This window comes from Aphelocoma coerulescens, chromosome 2, assembly GCF_041296385.1.
Source record: "Aphelocoma coerulescens isolate FSJ_1873_10779 chromosome 2, UR_Acoe_1.0, whole genome shotgun sequence".
NCBI classification, from domain to species: domain Eukaryota; kingdom Metazoa; phylum Chordata; class Aves; order Passeriformes; family Corvidae; genus Aphelocoma; species Aphelocoma coerulescens.
This window is the reverse complement of record NC_091015.1, coordinates 48,892,659-48,916,397: the sequence shown is the minus strand read 5'-3', so window position 1 is coordinate 48,916,397 and position 23,739 is coordinate 48,892,659. Positions and strand designations below refer to the sequence as shown.

The 23,739-nt window shown below is 43.1% G+C and overlaps 1 long non-coding RNA gene across 3 annotated transcripts in view; it reads left to right on the top strand.

Moving 5' to 3' along the window:
- LOC138106553 (uncharacterized) overlaps window positions 1-23,739 on the top strand; it is a 49,042-nt gene that overhangs the window by 12,740 nt on the left and 12,563 nt on the right. For all 3 annotated transcript variants that reach the window (XR_011149024.1, XR_011149025.1, XR_011149023.1), the window contains exons 4-5: window positions 16,991-17,070; window positions 21,179-21,411. This is a non-coding gene — a long non-coding RNA (uncharacterized lncRNA). The remainder of the gene's footprint in view (window positions 1-16,990; window positions 17,071-21,178; window positions 21,412-23,739) is intronic.

Below are 23,739 nucleotides of genomic sequence, written 5' to 3'. Positions count from 1 at the left end.
AAGCATAAAAAGGGGATTGTAAAAAAATATTAAAAAATGAAGAAGAAAAAGAAGGAAAAGAAACAGGCACTACAAATACCAGTATCTGAATGTCAGAACAGAATTTTAGACAAATTGTATTGACAATAATTAAGGAGGGTGGAGGGGAGGAGGAAGCCTTTCCAATAGCTGTCCCTGAAAGCTGCAATATAGTCCCAGGGCTGGACTGGGACACCCCAGGGGAAGGCTAGGACGGCTTTGCTCACTAAACTCTTAACGAGGCACAGTCAACACTTAGCTCCCACTTCTGTCTGTTATTTGTTTGGTTTTGACATTTTGTTGTTACAAGAGCTTAAAGAATTTTTTTCAGTCTTTCCAATTCTTTCTGTGGGACTGTTGACAGCCTTTGGTGCATACACATTTCCATTGTTTTCTCTGCTTAAGCACTTAGTCAGATTTGCCCATTTGTTTGTGGGTTCTTCAACTGGCAACAAAAAGATAATTTTAATATATTTTTTTTTAATGTAGGAAAATGTGATGCAAAACCACAAACATTGTTGGGGGGATTCAGGGACAGGTGTAGTGACTAGGACTGCTGTTAAGTTTTTGAAATGGCCTAGATTTCAGCTGTTTCTCTATTCTTTAAGTGTTGCTTTAGAGTATGAACAACAGGGAAGACAGTAATTGCTTTCTACTTTCTAATTATAAATAATGAACAAAATTCACTAGAGCTGAGCAGGAAAAGTACGAGGCAGGAGAGAAGAGGAAAAGACAGCCATTGCCCTCTCTTTCCAGCAGAGGTGGAGATTTCCATGAGGGTGGTTCTTCCAGCTCAGCGCCTCCCACAGGTTTCACTGGGAGTGCTGAGCTGTCCCTGGACTGATCCTGTGTAGACACTGCTGGGTTTGTGTTTTGGGGTGGAGCAGTGCCTGGAGACACCTGCCAGTGCTGGTTAGAGATAGTGTTGGGTGAATGTGAGATGATCTTGGAATAAAACCTACACAAGCTGGCTGACACTGCTGTGAGAGAGAGCCTTGACCTGCATCTCCCTTGGCTTGTGCAGCTGCAGCCCCCACCTGATCTGCCTGTTAGAGAGGAGTAGTTCACCATCACATGGATCTCTGCATGCAGAGGCTCTGAAGAAAGTACTGCATTCAGATCGTAGTTTCCTCAGTGATAGCTGGAATATCCTCAGCGGGTGACACTGAGGTCGTAGGAGGTCAAAGTGTATCTTTCCCAGAGATTTTCAACAAAAGTGAGACCAGGGCTTTGGGACAGTGGCAGAGGCACGCAGCAGATTGAGAACAGTGACCACTTTATTGTATGAAGATGACTGCACTGGCAGGATGACTGAGCGTGCCCTGAATTGTCTTGCTTTTGTTTGCTGGTTCTCAGACTGTGCGGAGCTCAGACAGGCCAGGGCATTAAGCCTCTGAGTCTGTGATTTCTTGGTTGTGCAGAGCTTTCCATACTGATAATATTCAGAAGATAACACGGGGAAATCCATCCCTTTAATACAGGTATATGCATATGTTTGGGTGTTTTTGCCTTTGTGAACGTATATTAGGCATAAACAAACTCAACACAAATTTAAGGGAACCTCTAGTAACACACATTCCGTTTTATAGCTAATCATGCTTGATAAATATTGTGGGAATATACACACATATGCCAAATTTAATGCTGTATTTGGACTTGTGCATGCTGAGATAAAACCACATAGGCAACCACATCCATTAGCTAAAATGTGCAGAAGAAATTGCTACAGAAGCAAGTGATCTCTGTGCAAGAATGCTGGCTCTGTGTCTACCAGCATACAACACAAAGTGAAGAGGGAATAAGCAGCAGAAGTACCAGGGGCGTACACAGTCATACGTTCCTCTTTTTAACCTCAGTAACCTCTTTTCTCCCACTCGTACCTCCACCCTCACCCTGAACACCCAATGAGTATATGAAATAAAAACCATATTTGTTGGTTATATGGTTCATGATGACTAATGGAGACTTGGTTGAATTACTAGTGGGTTGTGTTTTTTTTTAATTTGTGGTAAAACTATATTAAAAATTACTCACAAGCTGCAAACGGGCACTGTTTGAACCTAATATTGGAGAAGTTAAATTTTTGTGAATGGGTGAGCCAAAATGCAAATGATCACTTGAAATCAGTTTTAATAAGCAGAATTTAAGTCTGAATGGCTGTAAGGTAGGTTATGTTAAATGGGAGCTCAGATGTAATGTGTGACACTGGTTCTCGGAATGAGAGTGGGCAGGGAGAAATAGACAAATTGGGGGAAAAAAATTCAACAAAAATAATTAATTTTTAAAAAGCAATAAAATCATACACAGAAATAGACAGTGCTTTTAGGAAAATTACTTGTTTGTTTGTGTAAAAGCACCATGCCTTTTCTTTGTACATGTTGCCATCTTTTTTTCATGTAAATAATAATCAATATTCCTTGGAAAACAAGTATAAATATATACACAATGTAGAGAAATTGTTGAAACAGCTTCAGATTTTTTGTTTGACTTCTCCCCCTTCTCCACTGAATCTCAATTTTTTTCCCAGTTGGTTTTGACTTTTTGCTATTGATAAATTTGGCAACATAAATCACGGAAACCAAGGTTCAAGCCCTACCCTGACCACGTTATAAACATCTGTGTGGCCTGTTTGATTAGCATGAGTGAACACGGATCCGCTTGATTTGCTTTTTGTCCTCAAAAAAACCCAAAAAACAACAACAACAAAAAAAAAGAAAGCAGCCAAGAACCTGAGCTTGTCATTAAGTGACATGATTATAGGATACAGACCTTTAGGGAAGGAGACACATTCATGAGACTTACGATAATCTGTACAGGCTAACAATGCTTTAAGTCAGCAGACACTGATTGTGATATGTAGACCCTTATGGTCTAAGCTGCTAATTTCCAAATTTAGGTTCGTTATCGAAGTACATGGCATTTGTCTCTAAAACAGTGCTTAGATTAATGGGAAATCATAGTAAAGTGAACATTTGCTTCTAGTACTTCATAATCAGGTGAAAAGGTGTCCCTTGTCTGAAGCCCATATACCACATGGGCCATTAGCTGTGTTCCTTGAAGTCCTAAAAATGTTGATTATCATGTGTACTGACTGAACATTTTGATTTAAAGTCTTTCTGTGGAGGACTTCCTCCTGGTCTGGAAGTGGAAACATTGATGTATGTTGAGAAAAAGTCGTATCACAGTGTTTCCTGCCTCTCTTGCAGCTACAGCTCACAGAGATCACATTCTCTTCTTTGGGCTTCATGTGTTGTTTAGAAACTGTGAGAGACTGGGGCAGTCCATTGAGCCCCAGTACTCAGCCAGACCAGCCTTAACTCCTAATCCCATCAGCCTTGACCATCAGATCTTCATAGTCAAGTGAGAGAAGAACAAATGTTTTTCTACTTAGTCAAAAACATTGTCCTTGTGCGTTTTTTTTTTTTTTTTTTTAAAAGGAAATGCTTGCAGGGAAGGGATGTAGGATGGGGACTGCAAGCCTCAGAAACAAGTGCAACCAGTGGAGTTTGCATTTCACTTTTCAGTATTGCAGTGGTGAATGAATTACATTAGTTGCACAGACCTAATGGCACCCAGCTGAAGAGCTTTGGTTGTCAAATTGTCATTGAATAAAAAGTGATCTTAGGTTCTTACATACCACTTCGAGGTGTTCGCCAGGGGAGCACAGTGCTCAGCTATGTGTTCATCAACTTTGAGGCTTGGAGTCACATTTTCATTTATTCCTCAGATGCTGGGTTTATCTGGAAACAGTCAGCATTTCTGGAAACCAAGCGGTGGCTGTGGGGGCAAGGAACTTGCTGACTCATTTCTGGGTAACTCGTGTTAACCCTTGTGTTAATCCAGCTCCCCGGGAAGGAGGAGGAGGAGGTGGCGGTGGTGTTGCACGGGCAAGAGCTGACAGTGGAGGGTTGAGATTGCAGCAGGGAGAGGTACTGAACTCTTGGCAAGGAGGCCGGTGGTAGATGCAGCTTTGGCGTAGCCAGGGCGGTCTGCAAGCAAGGATGGGCTCCATACGTGCTAGACAAAAGGGATGGCGGGTGGCCAGGGGCTCTGCGAGGCAGCAGCATGTGCTTGTTGTTGGGGGTGAGTGTCCTTGGCACAGGGCCGGAGGGGCCCTGCCATTGTCAGCCTCCTCTTGATTGCTCTGCGGGCCTGGAGGGGGATCTGTTGTGTGTTTTGTTTGTCATCTTTTGTTTGCAACTTGAAGCAATCCGGCAGAGGGTAATTGCGCTGTTTGTTTCTGACAGCCCTAGCAGAGCATCCTCTGTTGTTTGTCAGGCCTTACTAGCTGTGCGGGTGGGAACCTGCGGAGGGAGGACAAGACCGCCAGGATCTCTTTGTCCAGTGCATCCGCAGCCCGGCGGAGGGCCTGGGCCCCGGGGAGGTGGGGCAATGGCTGACCCTGGCTGTGCCATCTGCCAAAGCACCACTCTGCAGCTGGAGCTGGCTCCTTCCCCTGAAACCACCTTGCTGGGTGATCACTGGAAATGGCAGGGTGGGATCCTGTCAGCCAGGAGGTGCCAGAGCACCAGAGGATCAGCAGCCCAGGGAGGATGCAGGTCAGCACCCCAGAGTCACCACCGAACATATCATACCATGAAATCATAGCTGCAGAGGTGAAGCTGAGGCCCAGCTCTGGTTTACCTTTCAGGGCTGAGCCTTTTCAGTGGCTCTGCCCATCCTCACTTCCTAAGCAGACAAGGGACATATTCCTGCCATAAGTAACTTTTAGGAAGAAAGCACCATGGAAAAAGCCAACACTTCCATTAGCCCAGATGGCATGCACTGGCACCCTGGGCCTGCTGTGGGACCACACCATCCTGCTGCACACCCCTGGTGTGCTACAGCCCTCCCTGAAATGTGAGTGGTTCTGAGGTCACTATCCACAGCCAAAAAAGTGCATCTCCTGAACATCTCCTCATTGCTGACAAGCAGGAGAGCCACCAGCCTGTCAGGCACTGCGTGGTTGAAAGCTCGTGCCGGATTGCTGCATGTCACTGCAGAGCCCACTGCAGTTGGGTGGCCATGGGGCTGGTGCTGGCTGTGTCAATTGGCAGGCATCCGTATCTCAGGCTCATGTGGGAACTGTGCTGACCTGCAGCAGGGCCAAAATCAGTCATGCCCTGAGAAGTACAAGCCACTTTCCAGTCAGCAAGCAGCAGGGTCCCCTCAGTGGTTTGCACCTCTCTGATTATTTTTAAAAACATTTTGATACACTGCCAGTTTTAGAGAGAAGTGGTTTCAGTCAGCTGCTTGCTCTTTTTAACAACAGGATTTTCAATATATTGATGTATAAATGATTTGCATTTTGATTTAATGATTTTTTTTCCTTTCCCCCACCTTGATTTTCCCTTGCCTGTTTGGCACAGGACAGTGCAGGTTTCTGCCACACAGGTGGCCCTTGTGGCTTTTTCTCTGCATGGAAGGCATGAGGAGCATTGCTGACTTGCCAATTGAAGGGGTTCTTGGGCAGCGCTTGGTTAATGCAAGGACTATGCAGGTCTAGTCCTGTTCACATCAGCTGGTCACAAAGACCAAAGCTAATTCAGAGACATCAGGGAGTAACATACCCATCATCTGCAGCACTTGGAAATCCCTTTTGAACCTAATTTTCCTGCCATAGGGCTCACTACTCTTTTATATCTTTTTTTTTCTTTTTTTTTCTTTTTTTTCTTTTTTTTTTCTTTTTTTTCTGGTATGCTTATCTCCATCCCATAAAAATCAGCTGTGAAGATCTGAGCTTTGTGATCTTTCTGTGTCGCTGCTGTGTGACTTGAAGTTTTCCCTATTTTCGCATTGCCTTTTTCTCTACAGGAAGGCTGAGGATGCTCTGGTTTTATTTGAAAACAGGTTTTACTGTGTCTCTCTCACCTTAAAGTGTTTAAATTTGTGCATTTCTAAGAATGATGGACCTTCTCTGAAGTGCTAATCTAGAATTAAAGCTGCATAAGTATAAAGACACGCTAGACTGCAGACTTTAAGGTTCTGTCCACAGAAGTCAGGTCTCTCCTTTCTCCTGTGTCTTCTGTATGAATTTTAGCAATTTTCTAGCCTCAAGGACTAGAAAAAGTGTATTTTGTAGGCAGACGACAATCAGAAGCCTTACTGTCTTCCTTTATGTGTATATTTTTTAACTTTAAAAACCCCTCAGGCACTCTCGATGGATAAAGAGAAGCTACATCTTTCATAGAGTATATTAAGAAAATACCTGACCACAGCTAACACTAGGTTTGTAATTTACCTGTTTATTTTTAGGGGACTAGGTAAAAAAATTTAAAGGTAAAAGAAGAATAATAGGAACTGCTGTGATACATTAAATGATATGGTTTTAAAACAATTAGAGTATATGCGAGATCTTAACTATTATATCAAACCATATTCCAAGATCCATAGGTGGTGATAAAGCAGAATGTATTTTGAAAAAAATATGATATTATTACTTATAATCTTATATTCTAGATGATACAACATAATCTAATTACTTTAAACTTATTTTAAATATCTGTGGGGATTGTTATGTTCCTAACTTTGTTGTGGAAAAAGTCACTCTTCTGGCATGATCTGTATTTAAACTGGACAGAAACAAACCAAGAACTGGTGTTTTGAACTTCTTCAGCTTTTGAAGCATTGCCTCTATGAGAAAGGGGCAAACTGGTTTTGAAACTTTCAAACTGTTGAGGAATATTAAGAATCTACTTTGGTTTAGAATCCTGTAGACTGGCAGTACTGACAATGCATTTTTTTACTGGTTTAATTCTATTTCCACATCTATTTGGATCATGTTTTGAAGTTTCTGGGAGCTGAAAACACTGTAAAACAACTGTTGTATTTTTTTTTTTGCTGTGGTTTTGATTCTGTTTAAACATAGATTTAAAAAAAAAAAAAAAGAAGAAGAAAATCAAACAAACCCCAAACCAAAAATTTTGCAGATTTTCCTTGAGATACAGACTTCATCTTGACTTAAATTGGCTTTGTCTTGACTGAAATTGTTTTGATGTTGCATTTCTGTTTTCCAAGGCGACTACTTTTCTGGTTTCACTGCTTTTTGAGTCTGAAAGCTTGTAGGAACAGCTGATTCCTAGCCCCAAGGATGCAGGTTCAATCCCCATATGGAATTCATTTAAGAGCTGGACGCAATTATCCTTATGGGTCCCTTTCAGATGAGAATATTCTGTGACAACTAATTTTTTGAATACAGATTCTAATTTAACACCAGTCCTGGTATCCTCACAGTCTGTCATCATGTTTCATTTTGCCTGGGTGTGCTTTCTGAGCATTCTTGTATCTTTGAGGAGGGGCTGATGATTGAAGATACACATAGCTCTGAAGAGCTTTTGTAATGCCATTAAAGCTTTGTTTTCTTTTGATAAAAACTTCACTTTGGTACAAAAGCAACCTGCTCAGACATAATTGAGGAAACTTCTACTAAGCAGCAAAAGGAGAAGTCATGGGACTGGAAATAGGGTTTTTGAAATAATTAAATGCTTTCTATTGTACAAACCCATCACCGTGCTTGATGCCATCAGAAAGTGCTTTATTTTGTAATGGAGCTCAGAGTTTGTAGGGGAAGGTGGGGATGAGCAAAGGAGAATGGCTGGGACTTACCCAGAGAAGTGTGCAGAACCCAATGCAAATTATCTTAAAGAGAAAGGAGGGTTCAAATCTGTCCTTTTGCTTCACCTCCACTTCGTTGCTGGTCTTTTTCCATTACTACTCTTTTACAGATCTAAAATTATTACAAGTTTCAGAATCTTCTATAAAGCAATATATTCCTACTGCTTATTGCTAGGCTGAATAACAAATGAGAATGAAAAAGACAAACTTTACTTAAATCTAAGTTCTTAAGTTACTTAAATCTAAGTTCTACACCCACTCATAACCTTTTGACTAATAACATAACCTCTGAAAAATCCTGCTGTGTGCAAGTGCCTCCATGCCACCCCCCACACATTGCTGGGGTAATCCAGCTTCTGAACTCTCTGCAGGTAATTTTGTCCAGTCTTCAAACACACTTCAGCTTTGTGCTGAGCTCCTGGTTAGAAGTCAAGTTCAGAAATTAGTCTGGAAAGGGCTGAGAGTGACCTAAAATGGGGAAAGTCATATGTCAACTGTCCAGTTTCTTCTGAAGGGGCAAGTTAGAGCAGCATTATGCTCATTGCACTTCACATTGACTGCCAAGGAAGCAGGATGGACCTCCTCAGTCATCACCTGCAAGTTCTCAGTTGGTTTTTTTTAAGACTTCTTCAACAAATACATTTTCATTGTTGCAGTAACTGGTCTAGCTCAAGAACAATAAGATTTCCCCATACCTGCCAGTTACCTTTGGATTAATAGATGGATATTAGATAGATAGACAGCAGAAGGACATTAATTTGAGGAGATTTCTAATATCTGTTTGAGCTAGATCATATTTTTCAGGTGTGTTTGATTTAAAGCTTTAAGAAGAAAAATTTTAAGGAGAAAAACGGAGCACATTTTCAGTTCATCACTTCTCCTATTGTGAGGTGCAATTATTAAATTGAGGTCTATCCTGAATCATTTGGTCTATTACCTGGGGAAAAAAAGAAGGGGCAAACCCAAAATCTGATTGAAGTGCTGCCTCTTTACCCTGTCTTTCACTAGTGGCTTCTACCCCCTCAGATAGCATGTGACCATGCAGTCAGTTGAAGTAGGATTTGGCACATCTGAGGGGGCAGAAACATCTGCTGCAGCAGTGGGATCTGCCTCCACCAGACCAGCTGGGGCTGGAGTACAAAACCTCCTCCATGGGCAGCAGATCTGATGTCGACCCCACACTCTACCCCCAGCTCTAAATGGGGGACAGAGGGGAGCACATGGCCAGAGGAATCTTAAAACTATGATAAACTAGCAAATGAAGCATACTGTGAAAGTGGACATTGGTAATCCAGTCCTGTTTACTGAGTATTATCCAAAAGCACTTTCTCTCAGCTGCTAGCCGTAGCATGGTGTTGTGCCTTTGCAAGCTAAATTAAAGAGCCCTCTACTGCTAAAAATCTACTTGACAAGGTGTTTAAGCTGCTGAAGTGTATCAAGGATAATAAGGTCAATTTGTCTAGTAATACTCCTCCCTGCAGAGGCTCAGGTCAGATTAAAGGCTGTAGTGATTTTGTAGCAACTCTGGTTGAGGAATGCAAATAACATGTCTGTCATAAGGTGCATTTATATTGATATACCTGCACTTGCATGTGGTATCTTCCTGATACGTCTGTCTGTGAAAAGCAAGGCTCCTCTCCAGCATGGTTACCACTTCCAGGTTTAGGACAGGCTTTACAGGAACAGAGATGAGACCTGGCTGCATGGGCTGTTGTACATGTCACACTGAAGGACATCGACCTGTTGGAGCGAGTCCAGAGGAGGGCCACCAAGTTGATTGGAGGGATGAAGAAGCTCACCTACGAGGAAAGGCTGAGAGAATTGGGTTTGTTCAGCCTGGAGAAGAGAAGGCTTCAGGATGACCAAATTGCAACCCTCCAATACCTGAAGGGAGCCTACAAGAAAGATGGAGAGGGACTTTTTACAAGGACATGTAGTGACAGGACAATGGGTGCTGGCTTTAGAGTGAAAGAGGGTAGATTTAGACTAGATGTTAGAAAAACACTTTACTGTGAGGGTGATGAGGCACTGAAACAGGGTGCCCAGAGAAGCTGTGGATGCCCCATCCCTGGGAGTGTTCAAGGCGAGGTTGGATGGGGCTTTGGGCAACCTGGTCTAGTGAAAGGTGTCCCTGTCCATGGCGGGGGGTTGGAACTAGATGATCTTTAAGATCCCTTCCAACCCAGACCATTTGATGATCCTATGTCACCATCTGTCTCTAGGTCATTTTGTTTTCTTTTTCCCTACATTGAGCATCCATGTAACAAAATGGCCTCAAACGACAGTGAAATAACTTCTATTAAAACTATGTGAGAGCACAGAACAGTGTTAGTTTCAGGATGCTTATTTTTTTTGTAGAAGCAAACCACCCAAACTAGCACCATCAGTCTAGAGTTAGGGTGTGCTGTGGCCTTATTTCAGCTTTCCAGTGCTGCTAGACAACACATTTGCCATTTGTAGTTGCTTAATCTACTCAGGGCCAGGCTGTTGCTCCTCTTGTGCTTTAAGTTATGCCACCAGAGTTCAAAAGCCACTCTTATGATAAAATGGCTTAAACCAGCGCTGTTGTGGTGACTCACATTACAAATCTGCTGCCTCTGAAACCTAGTGGTTGGTATCCTCACCTGAGGCAAAATAAAGGGAAACCTGTCACCTGCCACCATGGGTGCTTAAGGCGAAGAGTTTAACTTAAAGCAGGAATAAAAGCAAAACACATTCCCAGTAATGTCTCCCAGGAGTTGTGTCTGTACCTGTTGAGGCTCAGAGGCTGCTGCTGTCATGTGGAGACCAAGGAAAGCAGCTGAGACAGAGCTCCCGGGCTGCCTCATGTCTGCTAGGGGCTGTCAGACTGCTTTAGCTCTGTTAGTAACACATTATAGTTTAAAGCTTCTTGCTTGTGCCTTTTAAATGTCATATCTGAAATCCTCTGCCCACTCACTGGAAGCATTCTCAGTGGCTTCAACAGACAATAGCGATGCCAAATTTTGAGGTGACCATATGTTATCTCTGTATCTGCACGTCTGACTTTGCTGCTGTTTGTCAGTGCCTGTACACAGAAGAGATGAAGGGCAACACCTGACTGCAGTATTTCACCAGGACACATGACAACAGTTAAATACATCTCAAAAAGTATTTCTCCTTTTGTCGAAGAAGATGAGAGAGTTGCAGACAAAGGTAAATCCATAGAAATGCAGGTTAATACCCAGTTCCTAAACATATGACCAGCTTCAGTCAAAATGTGGTGTGGACAACAGAGCTGTGTACAGGTTTTATTTGATGAATGCTAATCATGCTGTGCAGGGCAGGAGGAGGACATGGGAGGGATCCAAAGGAAGTTTCTCGATGTTGCTCACGAACCCCGTATGTGTCCTGAATGGTATTTGCCTCCTTCACATTCCTCTTCTGTCTCTTTTGCATGAGAGGATAATCTGTTTAGAACAACACAAAAGCCACTGAGGTTCTGCGGTGGGTTTGAAGACACAGCCCAAGGAGGGATGTTTTCAGGTGTGCCATCCCAGTGGCGACTTCCCTGAAATCTGACTGATTATTGGTGCAGTCTGCCTCATCCACTCCAATATTAATGAATGGTGAAGGAGCACTGCAACCAGTGAAACAAATAAAGTGCAGAAGGAAACCCAAGAACACCTTAAATTGGGTTCCATTTTTTTCCTCTTATTAAGTTGAACCATTCTTAGCACACAAATGTGGATGTGCCCTTGCATTTAGAACTCACTTAAATTTATCTGTTGTTGTGACCATGGGTTTCCAAGAACACAGAAAAACAACTTGTACCATGCAGTTAACTTTTCAAACAACGTATGAGAAGCAACCCCCAAAAGAGAAGTCTCAACACCAACATAACCTAATTCCTTTGGTTCCTGTAAGAAATCTGTAAAAGCCAGTGATAGTTAGGAAGCTGATTGGATCTGATATGCCTTCAGGATAAACCTGAGACCACTGATGACTTGATTGAATAGCCCCATCACTATACATCAGTGGTGGTTAGAGAATCTATTTTGCTTTTGCCTTTTAAGTCACTTAAGTGACTTAAGCTAAATTGTTTCTCTGATGCCCTCTGTGGACAGTGAGGAGCCTGAGAATCTCTGGAAAATCTTCCAGCCCTCTCCTTCATTCTGTTTTTCTGCGCATGCATCTCATGGCCTTGTTCCCCAATAGAACAGAGAGTTTGTGGATAAACCTAGAAGTTATTTCCTATTTGACTCTGGAAAACCTTTTGAGGGATAAGGAGCTATGGAGAACACAAGAGTGAAGCTATTACATGTGTATATATGACAGTTTAAAAATTCCAGCTGAATAAGTTTATAAAGCAAACTTCCTTGAGAAAGTTCAGTGTTCCTGCCTTCCCCTAAGGAGAAGTGTCCATTTTGCCTTTTCTCTCAACTCTTCATTGAAAGCTCCCAGGCAAAAAACAGAAGCATGGCACTTTCCCTCATATGCACAGAGAGCAGTGAGAGCCTCCAGGCCTGCTGAGAGAACCTAAGGTGTCTGGACTTGAGCCCTTATTTCAGTAGAAAAAATAGGAGAGCAAGGGGAGGCTGAGGAATCCTGTCATTGGGTAAGTAAGAACTCAACACTTAGTCTGCACAATGCTAAACATAAGAGAAGTTTCCTGTAGTTCACTGATGCATTCAGACTTTTAGGATATGCAAAAATTTGGTCTAACAACCTTCAGAACAGAAGTATAGCAGCTATTTCAAGTTGAGAATATTATGCTGCTGTTGGTTTTGTATGGTGCAAACAACCAACCATGTCCTGAGAGAGGAATCATTGTATTCAGAAGGTATTTATTTTTTACTGTGCGAATCTTTAAACATGCAGTGTTTATTTATCCCTTAAGCTGCATCTCTCCTTCCCAGCTAAAAATTGTCCACGTGACATTGTCATTTAGCACTTCCAACAGTGCTGGTAATACAGCATATCTGTCTTGAACAGGATTACAATTTGGTTTTACACCTCAGTCCCCTCTTAAATCTTTAACAATAAGAAAATCACAAATTCTGAGCAGAATACAAATGTATTTGTATTTTCTAAACATTCAAGATGTTTCATGGCTCCCTAAAATCCCAGCACGAGAGCAAGAACCTTGTCAAGAGATAATAAAGCACCCATCTTGAATTAATTCTGATTTAATCAAATGTAATTTGATCTGATCTAATCTAATCTCAGTCTGTCCAACCAGTAGGACTTTGTGATCTGCAGACATGATGCTCACACAATGGATTGGGAAGTTACTCCCTGCTTTAGCCATGGGTATTTTAATAGCTGGACTGGTTACTCCTCAAGTTCTGATTTCATGGGATTATGCCATGGAAAGGGAGGCAGATTGCTCTGGTGCTGGTATGAACTGTTTGCATCATGTCTAGAAGCAGCAGGTGTGGTTCTTTTAGGTGACCCACTCCTCTGCAGAGAGTGAGAGTAATTTTAACAGTAATAGCTAGGCTGATCTAAGGAAAATAGCAAGGGGAAGGCAATTTGTGTTCCTAGCTCAAGTGACAGTTGGAAAAAAGGGATAACCTTTCAGAAACAGTAATTTTAAAAAATTATTTTCTTTAAAGTCTGTTATTTCCAGCTGTCTTAATTGCTCTAGTAAAAGTCACTATTTACCTCTGGAGAGCTTTCCTTGCTTTTGTATTCTTCTGTGGTTTCTCCATTTCCTCATCTCTAAAGAGCTGACAAGTCACTGAGAGATGTGTCAAGTCACTGGGGGGCTATGACAGACCTACAGGGACACCATGCTCAAAGTGGGCAGGTTCTGGTTAAATACTGTGTGGACATCATGATGACTACCACACATACACTGCAAAGCTGCAGGAGGCATCCAGAGGACCTGTATTTCCTACTGGTCTTCCACTTTGCTATGCAAAAGCACAGGAACAGGACTTCTTTATCCCAGATTTTAGCTGACTCATAGCCAAGCAAGTGTATAAATGCTTTGCTGAACTGTTCTTTGTGAAGACTGCTGACCTGAACCTATGGAGTCCTAAACCTTCTGTGCAATAACGTAAGCGGAGATCTTCAGCACGTGTTGCAGTCTGTGCAGACGCCTTGTCTGCGTCCATCTGAGTCAAAAAACAGCGGCAGGGAAAATCCCTGGGACGGGAACTCGGTCATCTGTGCTGCTACCCGCTCCAAGCAGGCAGCAGCCCTCTCAGCAGGTCGCAGGCAGTGCTTGGGAGCCAGCATGGGCCATTCCCAGTGACCAGACCGGAGGCAGGTTTTGGAAAAGGAGAGCAGCCGGTAGCATAGACACAGGCCATACTGTGCTGGCTGGCCTCGGTGGCCAAAAGCAGTCCGTGGCAGGCTGAATTTAAAGCTGTATAGGTGCAGGTTTAATTTAAATCTGTACAGGTACAGCTTTAAAGCTGAAATGTCTTTGGGTGACAGTGGGATGCCAAATAGTTTCCTTGTGCCAAATATTGATGGGTGTTTAATATACACTTTGCGCACATGCTGTGACCAGGGAAGATTGCCTCCTGATGTTGTGTGAGTGCTCCTGACTCCTGCAGTGCTGTGGTGTGGGATGAGCACAACGGAGGAGAATCACAAGTGTAAAGTGCTTTAAAGATCACACTCCAGCAACTCTTACCAAAAAAATACTCTTGATTTGAAGTGCGATTTTTTTTTAACAGCAGTTCTATACTACCAAAAGCCTTTTGTGGATGCAGTTACACAAAGGGAAAAGTAAAAGCTTTGACCAGTACAGCTTATTTAGTTTGGGGTATCCAGGTGAGCTGCACTGTCAGAAGCCCGGTGCTGTAGGCAGAAGCAGCTTTTCAGGTGGAGGGCCCAGCCAATGTTACCTGGTCTTCTTCTAGTGCAGATTTATCCACCCTTTGCAGCACTACTAAATTATAAGCCATTTTTACATCAATTTCCATGAGTAGTTATAAAGAGTTGTCTGTTCCCAAACTGGTGTCAATTCCAGTGATCCTTCCTGCCAACAGCAGTGATGGGTATGGCCTGAGCAGGGAGGTGTTGAGGACTGCCTCCTGCCTCTCCATACCTTATCTCGTGACCCTTGCCACTTGGCCACATGGTGGTATCCCTCTTCCCTGGGTGGACAGGATCAAATTCCTCACTAAGCCTGCCCCAGGGGGTAAGTTACTCTGAGTTTGCATTGCAGCAAAATTGCATTTCTTGATTTTTCACTCTAAACTCAGGAATAGTAATTATTCTGAAATCAGCCTGGAGTGAAGACAGAAGTAAACCAAGTTTAGAGCATTTCATAAAGAGAACTTAAGGCAGGCAGCTTAGAAGTCTCAATAAGATGCCTAACATCAAGTGGATGAATCCCTCTCCTTCTCCAAGGAAATCTTGCATGCTGTGGAAGAACTTCTGGAAATGCACTATATGTAGTAAAAGAAAAGGCAAAGGCAAATCTGAAGTGACACAATGACTGACTGGCACCATATTCTATTATGGATTACATAGGGTTTACTGTGCAAGCATCATCCATCTGTGCACATGTACTCTCCCTTGTGCCTCTGGTATTAGCAGTAGAAACTCACATGCTCATACATATTTCTAGTACAAAGCACACGGGGCTTAAGAGGAAAACTTGTCTGTAAGCAAATTGGGCGGTGTTTGGATTGCACATTAACGGTGCTGTAGGGCCATCAGTAGGTAGGTGGTCCCAGGAAGAAAAATAACACATCCATTATATTTCCTGTTTCTGAAAGGAGGAACTGATACCCCAGTGCCAACACACCACTGCCCCAAGCTGGCAAATGTCTCTGTGTGTGCAGGAGATAGGGCACAGCAGGGAACTGAGATGCTGGCACTTAGTGGATTGCATGTCAGCCTCCTCTCAGTGGGCTCTGTAAGCCTATCAAGGGCACAGATAGAAGAGAGGGGATTTGCCACTTACTGAGAGGCTGTCAGAGCAAAATGCAGCTACATGAATGCTTTTTTCCTCTGCAATAGACATGGTGTTTGAAAAGAATCTCAAGAGCAAAGGGTAATGGGAACCATTACCTGTCCCATGTAAAGTGTTTGCCCTGCAGTGTAACAAAACATTTCAGAGAAGACTAGTTGAAGTGATTTGGGCGGAATTCTTTTTTTTCTACACTCTCTCTGTATGAGAGATGAAAGATTGTTCTGTGTTTGCTCTCAGGTCAGGACTCCAGTATATCAGGAGACTGGCAGATTCCCAATACAAAGATACTCCCCACCTTGGAGAACTTGTGATCTGAAAGTCAGACAAGAAGCTCTGAACAGAGACACAGGTACACCAAACAGTCAGACACAGTGGGGTGTTTCTGCTCAGTACTCCAGTGGCAGACCTAATGAAGAAGTGTGCATTGGGAATAGCATTGTTGCTTTTTGATGTAGTTTTGTGGAAATGCATCTCAGCAAAGCACAGAGTTAAGAATGATAAGGGTGAGTGAAAAGAATTAATTAACCTGGTCACACTTGTGTGGCATGCAAGGCACAAATCTCAGAGATTAAAGGGTTACAAGCCCCACGGCAGGTGATGACATGTCTGTTGTGTGGTGGTCTCAAAGCTAGGCTGGATTTGTTTCTAGCATTTATTGTGGCTTAAATGTATCCTTGAGCTGGGCATGGTGAGGGAAGATGGCTTTTGAGTAAGAGCCATTGCCTTTGACATCAAGTCCTGGCCACAAAACCTGTCAATGAAACAGCAAATTAGAGAAGATGTAACTACCACCCTAGTCCAAAGAAGGCTGCTTATCTGCATGGCTACAAGCAGGTGATGCAGAGAACTGAACGAGCTGCACAAGCCTCTGCGTGGCAGGGCCGCAGCGCTGCAAGTACAGTGAGCTGCACTTGCTCTCACTTTTCCTGGCTATAGACACCTAAGGTCTGATTCTTCTGGCTCTGCACTCTGCACAGTCATTAACACTGCTTTGCAGAGTTGGGTTGGTGGGTGTAAAATACTACCATTTAGTAAGGCATCATTTTGTCACCACTTCACAGCACTGTAAAATGAGAATCTAGGGTATGGAGCAGCAAAAACCTGGGCCCCAAGTATTCACCTCATTAGAGAATCCTTCGCTGTGTGAATGGGAAATAATAAGGGCAAATCCATCTGTCCTGAAATTACACAGGCTGCCTGAGTTTGGTCTGAGATTTTAATGGAAGACCAGAGCAATAGAATAGAAAAATTATTAAATTAATATGTAGTGCTAGTGGATTTGAAGCAGGGACTGAATTTTACTTCCTCTTTTCCTGCTTTCACATGAAATTTCAAGCAATACCCTTCTCTACTGCATTTAAAATAATTTGAATAAATATATAATAGATGCACAGACAAACGTGTGGGTAGGTACTGTAAATACATATTTGGAGATGACACTGTTCTCAATGTGTTTTCCAGCTAAATTCTTCTTGGGGAAAACAAAAATTGCTCTTTCATGTGGATTCTCATACTCTTTCCATGTGTCTTGCCTGTGGAAGGTAAGTACTTAATTTTTTTCTTCTTTCTTAGATTAGTTTGGGTGCACTTTTTTTTTTTTAGGTCTTCTTTGCCATAGGCCCTGAAAACAATAATAAAAAAAGACTGTGGCAGTTGCTTCCATGTGGCTTGCCGAAGGGGTGTTAAGAAATTTTTCTTGGTGTTCTGTATGTGTGAGCTGCAAAGAGGTGATAAATTGCTGAAGGAAATTAAAGCAGGGGGTTGAAGCTCAAGTTTTGTACTCTTCTGATTCAGGCAGTCTTGGATTACAAGCTGCTGGTTTTGTTTGAAATCAAAAGTTTATTTGCTCTAAACCCAGCGGTGCTTCAAAGACAGATTAATAGGTAGAAACATCATGCAGCCTCTGGTGCTCTCTGGGCTTGCTTTATTTGGGTGCTGGACAAAGACACCACAGTATATCAGAGAGGAGCAGCTGAAGTGGTAGTCGTAATACTTTGGACAAGCACTCATTTCTAATCGTGGTGATTCCCAGAGCAGGGCTCCACACTGTCCTCCCCTTGCTGCCATGTGGAGGCACCCAGCCCATGTGGCCATCTCATCGGATGCTGCCTCCTCCTGTGCCCCTGCCTGACTGGCAGCAAAGGAACTTGGCTATCAGATCAAAATTTGTTTCTTGGATTCTTTCAGGGCCATTAAGCCACTGCTGCCCCCAGTGAATGACACTGCTGTGAGTGGGAAAGTTGTGGCTGCCAGTTACAGCTGCTAGCTGGTCACAGCTTGGCTGTTTTGCTTTGCCTTACAATGGCCTCAGCACGCCCACCCTTTCCAAAATTAAGGTCTTTTTCATTTGTGCATTCAGCTGTGGTGCTGGCATGAGTCCACATTAAGAGGTTTTCTTTCCTTTTCTCCTTCCCCTAAGTTCCAAGTTGTTGCAGCTGTACCTTCAGCATTATCAGCTGAACACCAGTAATGCTGGCTCTTAGCTAGGGCTTTGGGTCCAAACATTTTGCAATGTTCCATGAAGGAAGTTTTATGGACTCTGGGTTGCAGTTGAGAACACCAAGGCGTGGGGCTGTGGCAAGCTGCTGCATTATTCAGTAACAAGCAAGGAAGCCTGGCCAGGCTGGATGATGGCTCAGAGCAGCGTGTGGTTACACTGCTGGCCGGGACCTTCAGTCATCGCTACACCATCTTGCTTTAAACCTGCCTGAAACTTGCTTCAGCCCCAGCTCTGACATGGTTTGAGAGCTGCCCACAGCAGTGTGTGGGGTTGCACAGGGTGCTGCTGTCCTGCTCTGCTGCTCTAGCTGGCTCCTTGGCCACGGCAGCGCTAGGTTGAGACCAGTATCTGCAGCCACAGTTCACACTCCATCCCCCTTCTGCAAGCTGATTTTTTCCTTCCTCAGTGGCTGTAACTTGGGAGCTGGTGAGGCGTGAGTCAGCATCTGCTGCCTGCTTTTGGGGTGAGAGCAGAAAGGCAGGGGCAGTAACACCTATAACACCCAGTGTGCCTCAGATGTCTGTAATTCCCAGAGGTCCAGCTTACACATGTTTTCCTGGACTTGCTGCAACTGTGAGGACCCCAGAGGAGAGTGGGGTGTGCCTGTTGAGATCAGCTGCAAGTAGAGATGCACAGGGCAGGGACTCCCCAGGCTGATAGACTGGAGCTGCAGTGTTGATGTCCCAAGTCTGCCACTTCCTTGTGACACTATCACTGCTTGAAAGAACCATACTTTTTGTCCATTTGTAAGGCTGTGAAAATACAAGCACAAACATATCCAGGATGAGGCTGAAGTGAGGTATCAGTGCTCAGGTTCCTACAGATGCGTGTGAGGCTCAGGCACTGCCTTACCCATGTGCAGCCTGCATGGTGTATGGCAGCACTGCCCACCAAACGCTGCTGGGCAAGGGGTCCAAGCCACTTTGGGCCAACTTCAGCACATGCAAAAGCATTTACTACCTGGCTGCAGAGAGGCTGCATGAAAGAGGAAAGGACTGAGTCTATCCTTTGTTCCTCATATGCCTTGGCCCCATGAAACACCCCACAGTGCTGCTGCCTGCTGAGGAGTGGGCTGAAGGCCCTGTGTAGCAGACTGTGATGTCCAGCAGGTCAGGAATTTCCCATAGAGAGTTCAGGCTCCAACACAGAAGCAGGCATCTCCTCCTTTCCTCCAGGAAACAGGAGTTAAAAGTGCAGGATTCTCCTTTTAACCTATTTGCCCCAAATCCTTTTGTTAAAATAAAAATTGCCATTTGTCAAAGAAAAGCAATCCATTAAGGCAAGCTTGCAAAGCCCTTCAAGGCAGCAATGGCAAAACATTAAAACTGAAAGTAACAGCATATTGCCCTCAAATTGCATCTTTTGGCATTCACTTCTGAGCAATGGGACCCCAGAAAATACCAGCAGCTTGGTGGGAACCTGGTGGGACAGGGTGGGAATTTTTGTGAGCACAGATGGTGGTACACTGCTGCATCTACTACACTAGTACTGGGCAGAACTGATGCCTTGAGAGGCCACGTAAAAAGACAGACTAGACAATAATAAGGGAATAAAGGTAGGTATTTATTTGAAAGGCCTTCAAAGGTACACCCTGGGTTAGCCAGAGGCTACTCTCAAAAATAGACTCCAAGATGGACAACAGGTCACGAATTCTTCACAGTTTTATAAGCTTGGTTCATTTGCATATCAGGGTTAATTCTCCAATTAAAACTTCAGTTAATGATGTAATTTCTCCAAGCTCACCCCCTTCTTAAGATGTTGGTTTACACATTTTGGGCCTAGGACAGTCTGAGTGTCCTTGGAGAGCAGGCCTGGAGAGGCTTTGTTATGTCTACCTAGCGTGAGAGAGCAGAAGTTAACAGGCTACAAGAAACTTCAGAGTTATACACTAGGCAGTACAGGATTTGAAAAATATGAAAGTTAAAACCTAAGGCATCACAATCATGGACTATCTTCAAGGGTCTGGGAAGACATGTCCAGCTGTGGAATGTGATAAAAAGAGAAGTGAACAAAATGGGACAATGTCCAATTGGATGGTGTTGGGTCATTCAGTGAGAGTTGTAAGTACATGTGTAACCAGTCTACTGACAAGCCAGAGCTTACATCTTGCCCACAACATGATTTATCTTCCAGTTTCAAGTAGTAAACCAATATAACCAAAATGAAGTTGTTCCTTCACAGAAAGAAGGAAAGGAAGCTTTGTTTTCTCAATAGTGTGTCAGGAATATTGCCCTCTGCCCTCGCACAATGCAGTGTAAACTTGCTTGTAATTTGTGCTGGAGGGGGGAAGTCAGATCTCTCTCTGTGTTTCATTGTAAACCTACACTTAAAATCCTTTCCTGGCATTGATCCCAGCTTTGATATGCATTAGTAAACATTCATGACACCGACATTAATCCAGTGTGAGCTTATAGCCATTTGTTATATTAGACACTAAAAAACAGTCATGAGGCCATGATTTGATAGTGTTATCTCAACACCTTGTGTACGGATGCAAGGCTGATTTGGTGACATATCATCCTTGACACATGACACATAGAGACCATGCTTCAATCAACACGCTGTGCCTCTGGGCAGTGTGGTGTTACAGCCTCTGCAGGGGAATGCCACTGCCTGCAAAACCACCTCTCCTGCAACTAGTGGTGATGGCAGGGCTGCAGAGACTGAGAAGCAAGAAACTGAGCCGGGTATTCAAAAATCAAATACCCCAAAATGTAACAGTCTCCTGCATGTTAATGGTGTTTCATTATTTGCAGACATGTCTAAGCATGAACCTGCTTTTCTTGTAATTACTTATTCTGCAAATAAATTCAGTAGTAATGATCTTAGTAGCTCGATTGCCCCTAGATCTAGCCATAAAGCCATCATAATTTGTATAATTTCATTTAAGTTCTGCCCTAAATCACTCTGTTCATTTAAATTGTAGTCATCCTGATTTACTTGAGTATGGTGTGCCTGTGTGATGCACCTGAAAATATATGATGGTCATGAGCGGTAGGTTGCAAATGGAGTTGCATCACCAACAGGGAAATGTGGCGACCAATACAATTTTCCAGATATGAAAAAAAAATAGAGTATTGTCATTTGTTTAGAAGTGTAGTCAGGATGTGTTTTCTTAAACAGTAGCAATCTGGTTTTGCTGTGAGCAGGATCTGGCCTTAGCTGTCCATGGGCAAAGAAACAGCCGGCTTCATTGCTGCCCCACACTCATGTCTGTCTTCCAAGAGGGAGAAGAAACCTTTCCTGGTGGTAAATGCAACTGGTTGTGATGTGACAGTGGCAGAAAATACGGTGAAACTGCTTCTTTACACAAACCAGACTTCACGCCCAAGCTCCTTCTCAATCCTGTGTTTTAGTGATCTGGATGTGCCTGCTGTATGAGGTGAGTGCTGACTTTTGGCTGTACTAGTGGTAACGAAGGGTTACAGAAATGCTGAAACTCAAAAATACAAACATAAATGCCAGGCCTCCGGCCCATCCACTGGGCATTTCTAATTGTCAGGTGAATGGATGAGAACTGTTGTGATAAATGTCATGTATCTTTTGGGTTGTTACACAACAGTGATAAGGAAAAAGGCAAGACACAGAAAGGAGAAAGCTGGAGCTGCCTGTCTCTACTTGGGAAATAACAAGGCCTTCATTAGAAATATATTTAAAAATGTTATCTATAATTTGTAAGATGGCATGGTTGGTCCTGAAAAGACTGAGTTTTGAAGCATCACTGATGAATATTATGTTGCTGCCAGGGCTTTGCACACACTGACACTCAGGCTCAGTGGCAGACAGGCAAAAGCACAGGTAAAAGCTGGACAGATGAGAAAGTGCTTCCATGCTCAGCCCCCGCCAGTTGCTGCTGTCAAAATTGCTTTCTGTCCTTGCAGGCACCAGTGGGCTTCAGTTCAGGGTCCCTGATGTTTAATTGCCAAAATGAAAACCGTATATGTATATAGATACTGGATTGCTCAGAATACCATTGCCAAGGGTCAAGAATACTAACATAAGGTGGGATTGATAGCAGTTTAATTTTCCAGGCTGCAAATTGTGGTTGCAAAGGCTTGCATACAATTCCCACTTCTCCTAATGCCTCTATATATAGAGATACAACAATAAACCTCCTAAATCACCACAGAGGGACTTGCAGGAGCTAACAAGTCCTCAAGGATTTATAGTGCAATATTCAGACAATAGAGTTTGCAGAAACATCATTGATCCTGCTAGGAGAGTTAAATTAGTACTTTGGTCCTATCTCATTATTTACGTTCATGAGAAAACTTGCACACATGATGTAATTTTTCTACCTTTGTGGCTATTCTCACATGGCCATTTCAAGGGAGGCTCTTGTTAATGTCTGCTTTAATGTCTCTTGCCAACTCAGGGTGGCAAAAATGACCCCATGGCATGTCATTAGCTCTGGTTGTAGTTTGGTGTGTGAGTGCAGGCTTTGATTGGTATAGGGACTGCTAAATGACAGCAATTTTGCTAGCACTGTGCTACTGTGTACACGATGTGGGAGTTACTGTGGGTTATTGCTGAAATTTGCGGTGTCATGGGTAGTATGTAGGCATTCTTCAAAGCCTCGTGTACTCAGGAAAGTTTCAATGGTTTAACTTAAAACAAGTTTCACACCGGGGAAGACTGTACAAGTGCTTGGTTTCAGTTTAAACACAATTTATTTTAATGTCTTCTCTTGGGGGAGGGTTAATTTTTCTTTTTGTACCAAAATAAGTGGAATGAAATGAAAGATTTGTGCCTAGAAGCAAGGCACTGAATGCCCTGGTGCAGGTGTTGGGGCCCTTGATTTGCATAGAGACATTGTTTTTCTTGAAAGCCTGTCAGTCAGTGCGGTCAGAGAGGAGTGCCAGACACATCCAGACACATCCTAACATCATAGTGTGAAGGACTTGTCTTGGGGAGCCAGAGCTGAGGCCACTGAGAGAGGAAGAACTCTTAGCTGCACCTGACTTCTGAGGATGTGCAAAAGCTCTTGGCCAAAGACTCTGACTATCTATCTTCAGCTTGGGCATCTTAAATTAAACCTTCTCCTTTTTGTGTCCAAACTGTTCGCTTTCCTTTTGCATAGCTCTCAGCCGTGAAGCTTTGACTCAGCAATACGGTATCGCCAGGCTGCTGCTGCTGTGGCAAGAATGAACCACACTAAAAGGGTGGACACGTTTGTGAGGAAAGCCTCAAGTACTTCCCACATAGGTGATGATTTATTCCCATGTCCACTATTGTCTTAACTGTATTTTCAGCACTTCCCACTTAAGATAAACTATTGGACGTGCAAAACATCACACACTGAATTAAGGACTTCCACCCAGTCAGAGGTTTGTTCCTCTAAACTTTGACCCTGTGTCTTTGTAATATATATTTTAAAAACATATGGGCTACCATCTTACATCCTTATTAATATATTGAGACTCATTCTACAACATACACAGTAATTACTTTCCAGTGATGTCCTAGACACATGAAAGATTTTTGAAAAAGTAACACTGTTCACTGATGGGAAGTTTTAAAAAAATTAAAGCTGACTTATTACTTGAAGGAGAGAAAAGGCCATGAAACAGGTATTTTTACTCAGCAAAAGAGAAAATTTTTAGCTTCTAAATGTGCAGAGACACTAAATCAACTATCACAAATGTGTGCTGGTGATGCAGCCAGCCAACAACACTTAATTATCAGTTCTACAGGAAAATTAGGTGAGAAA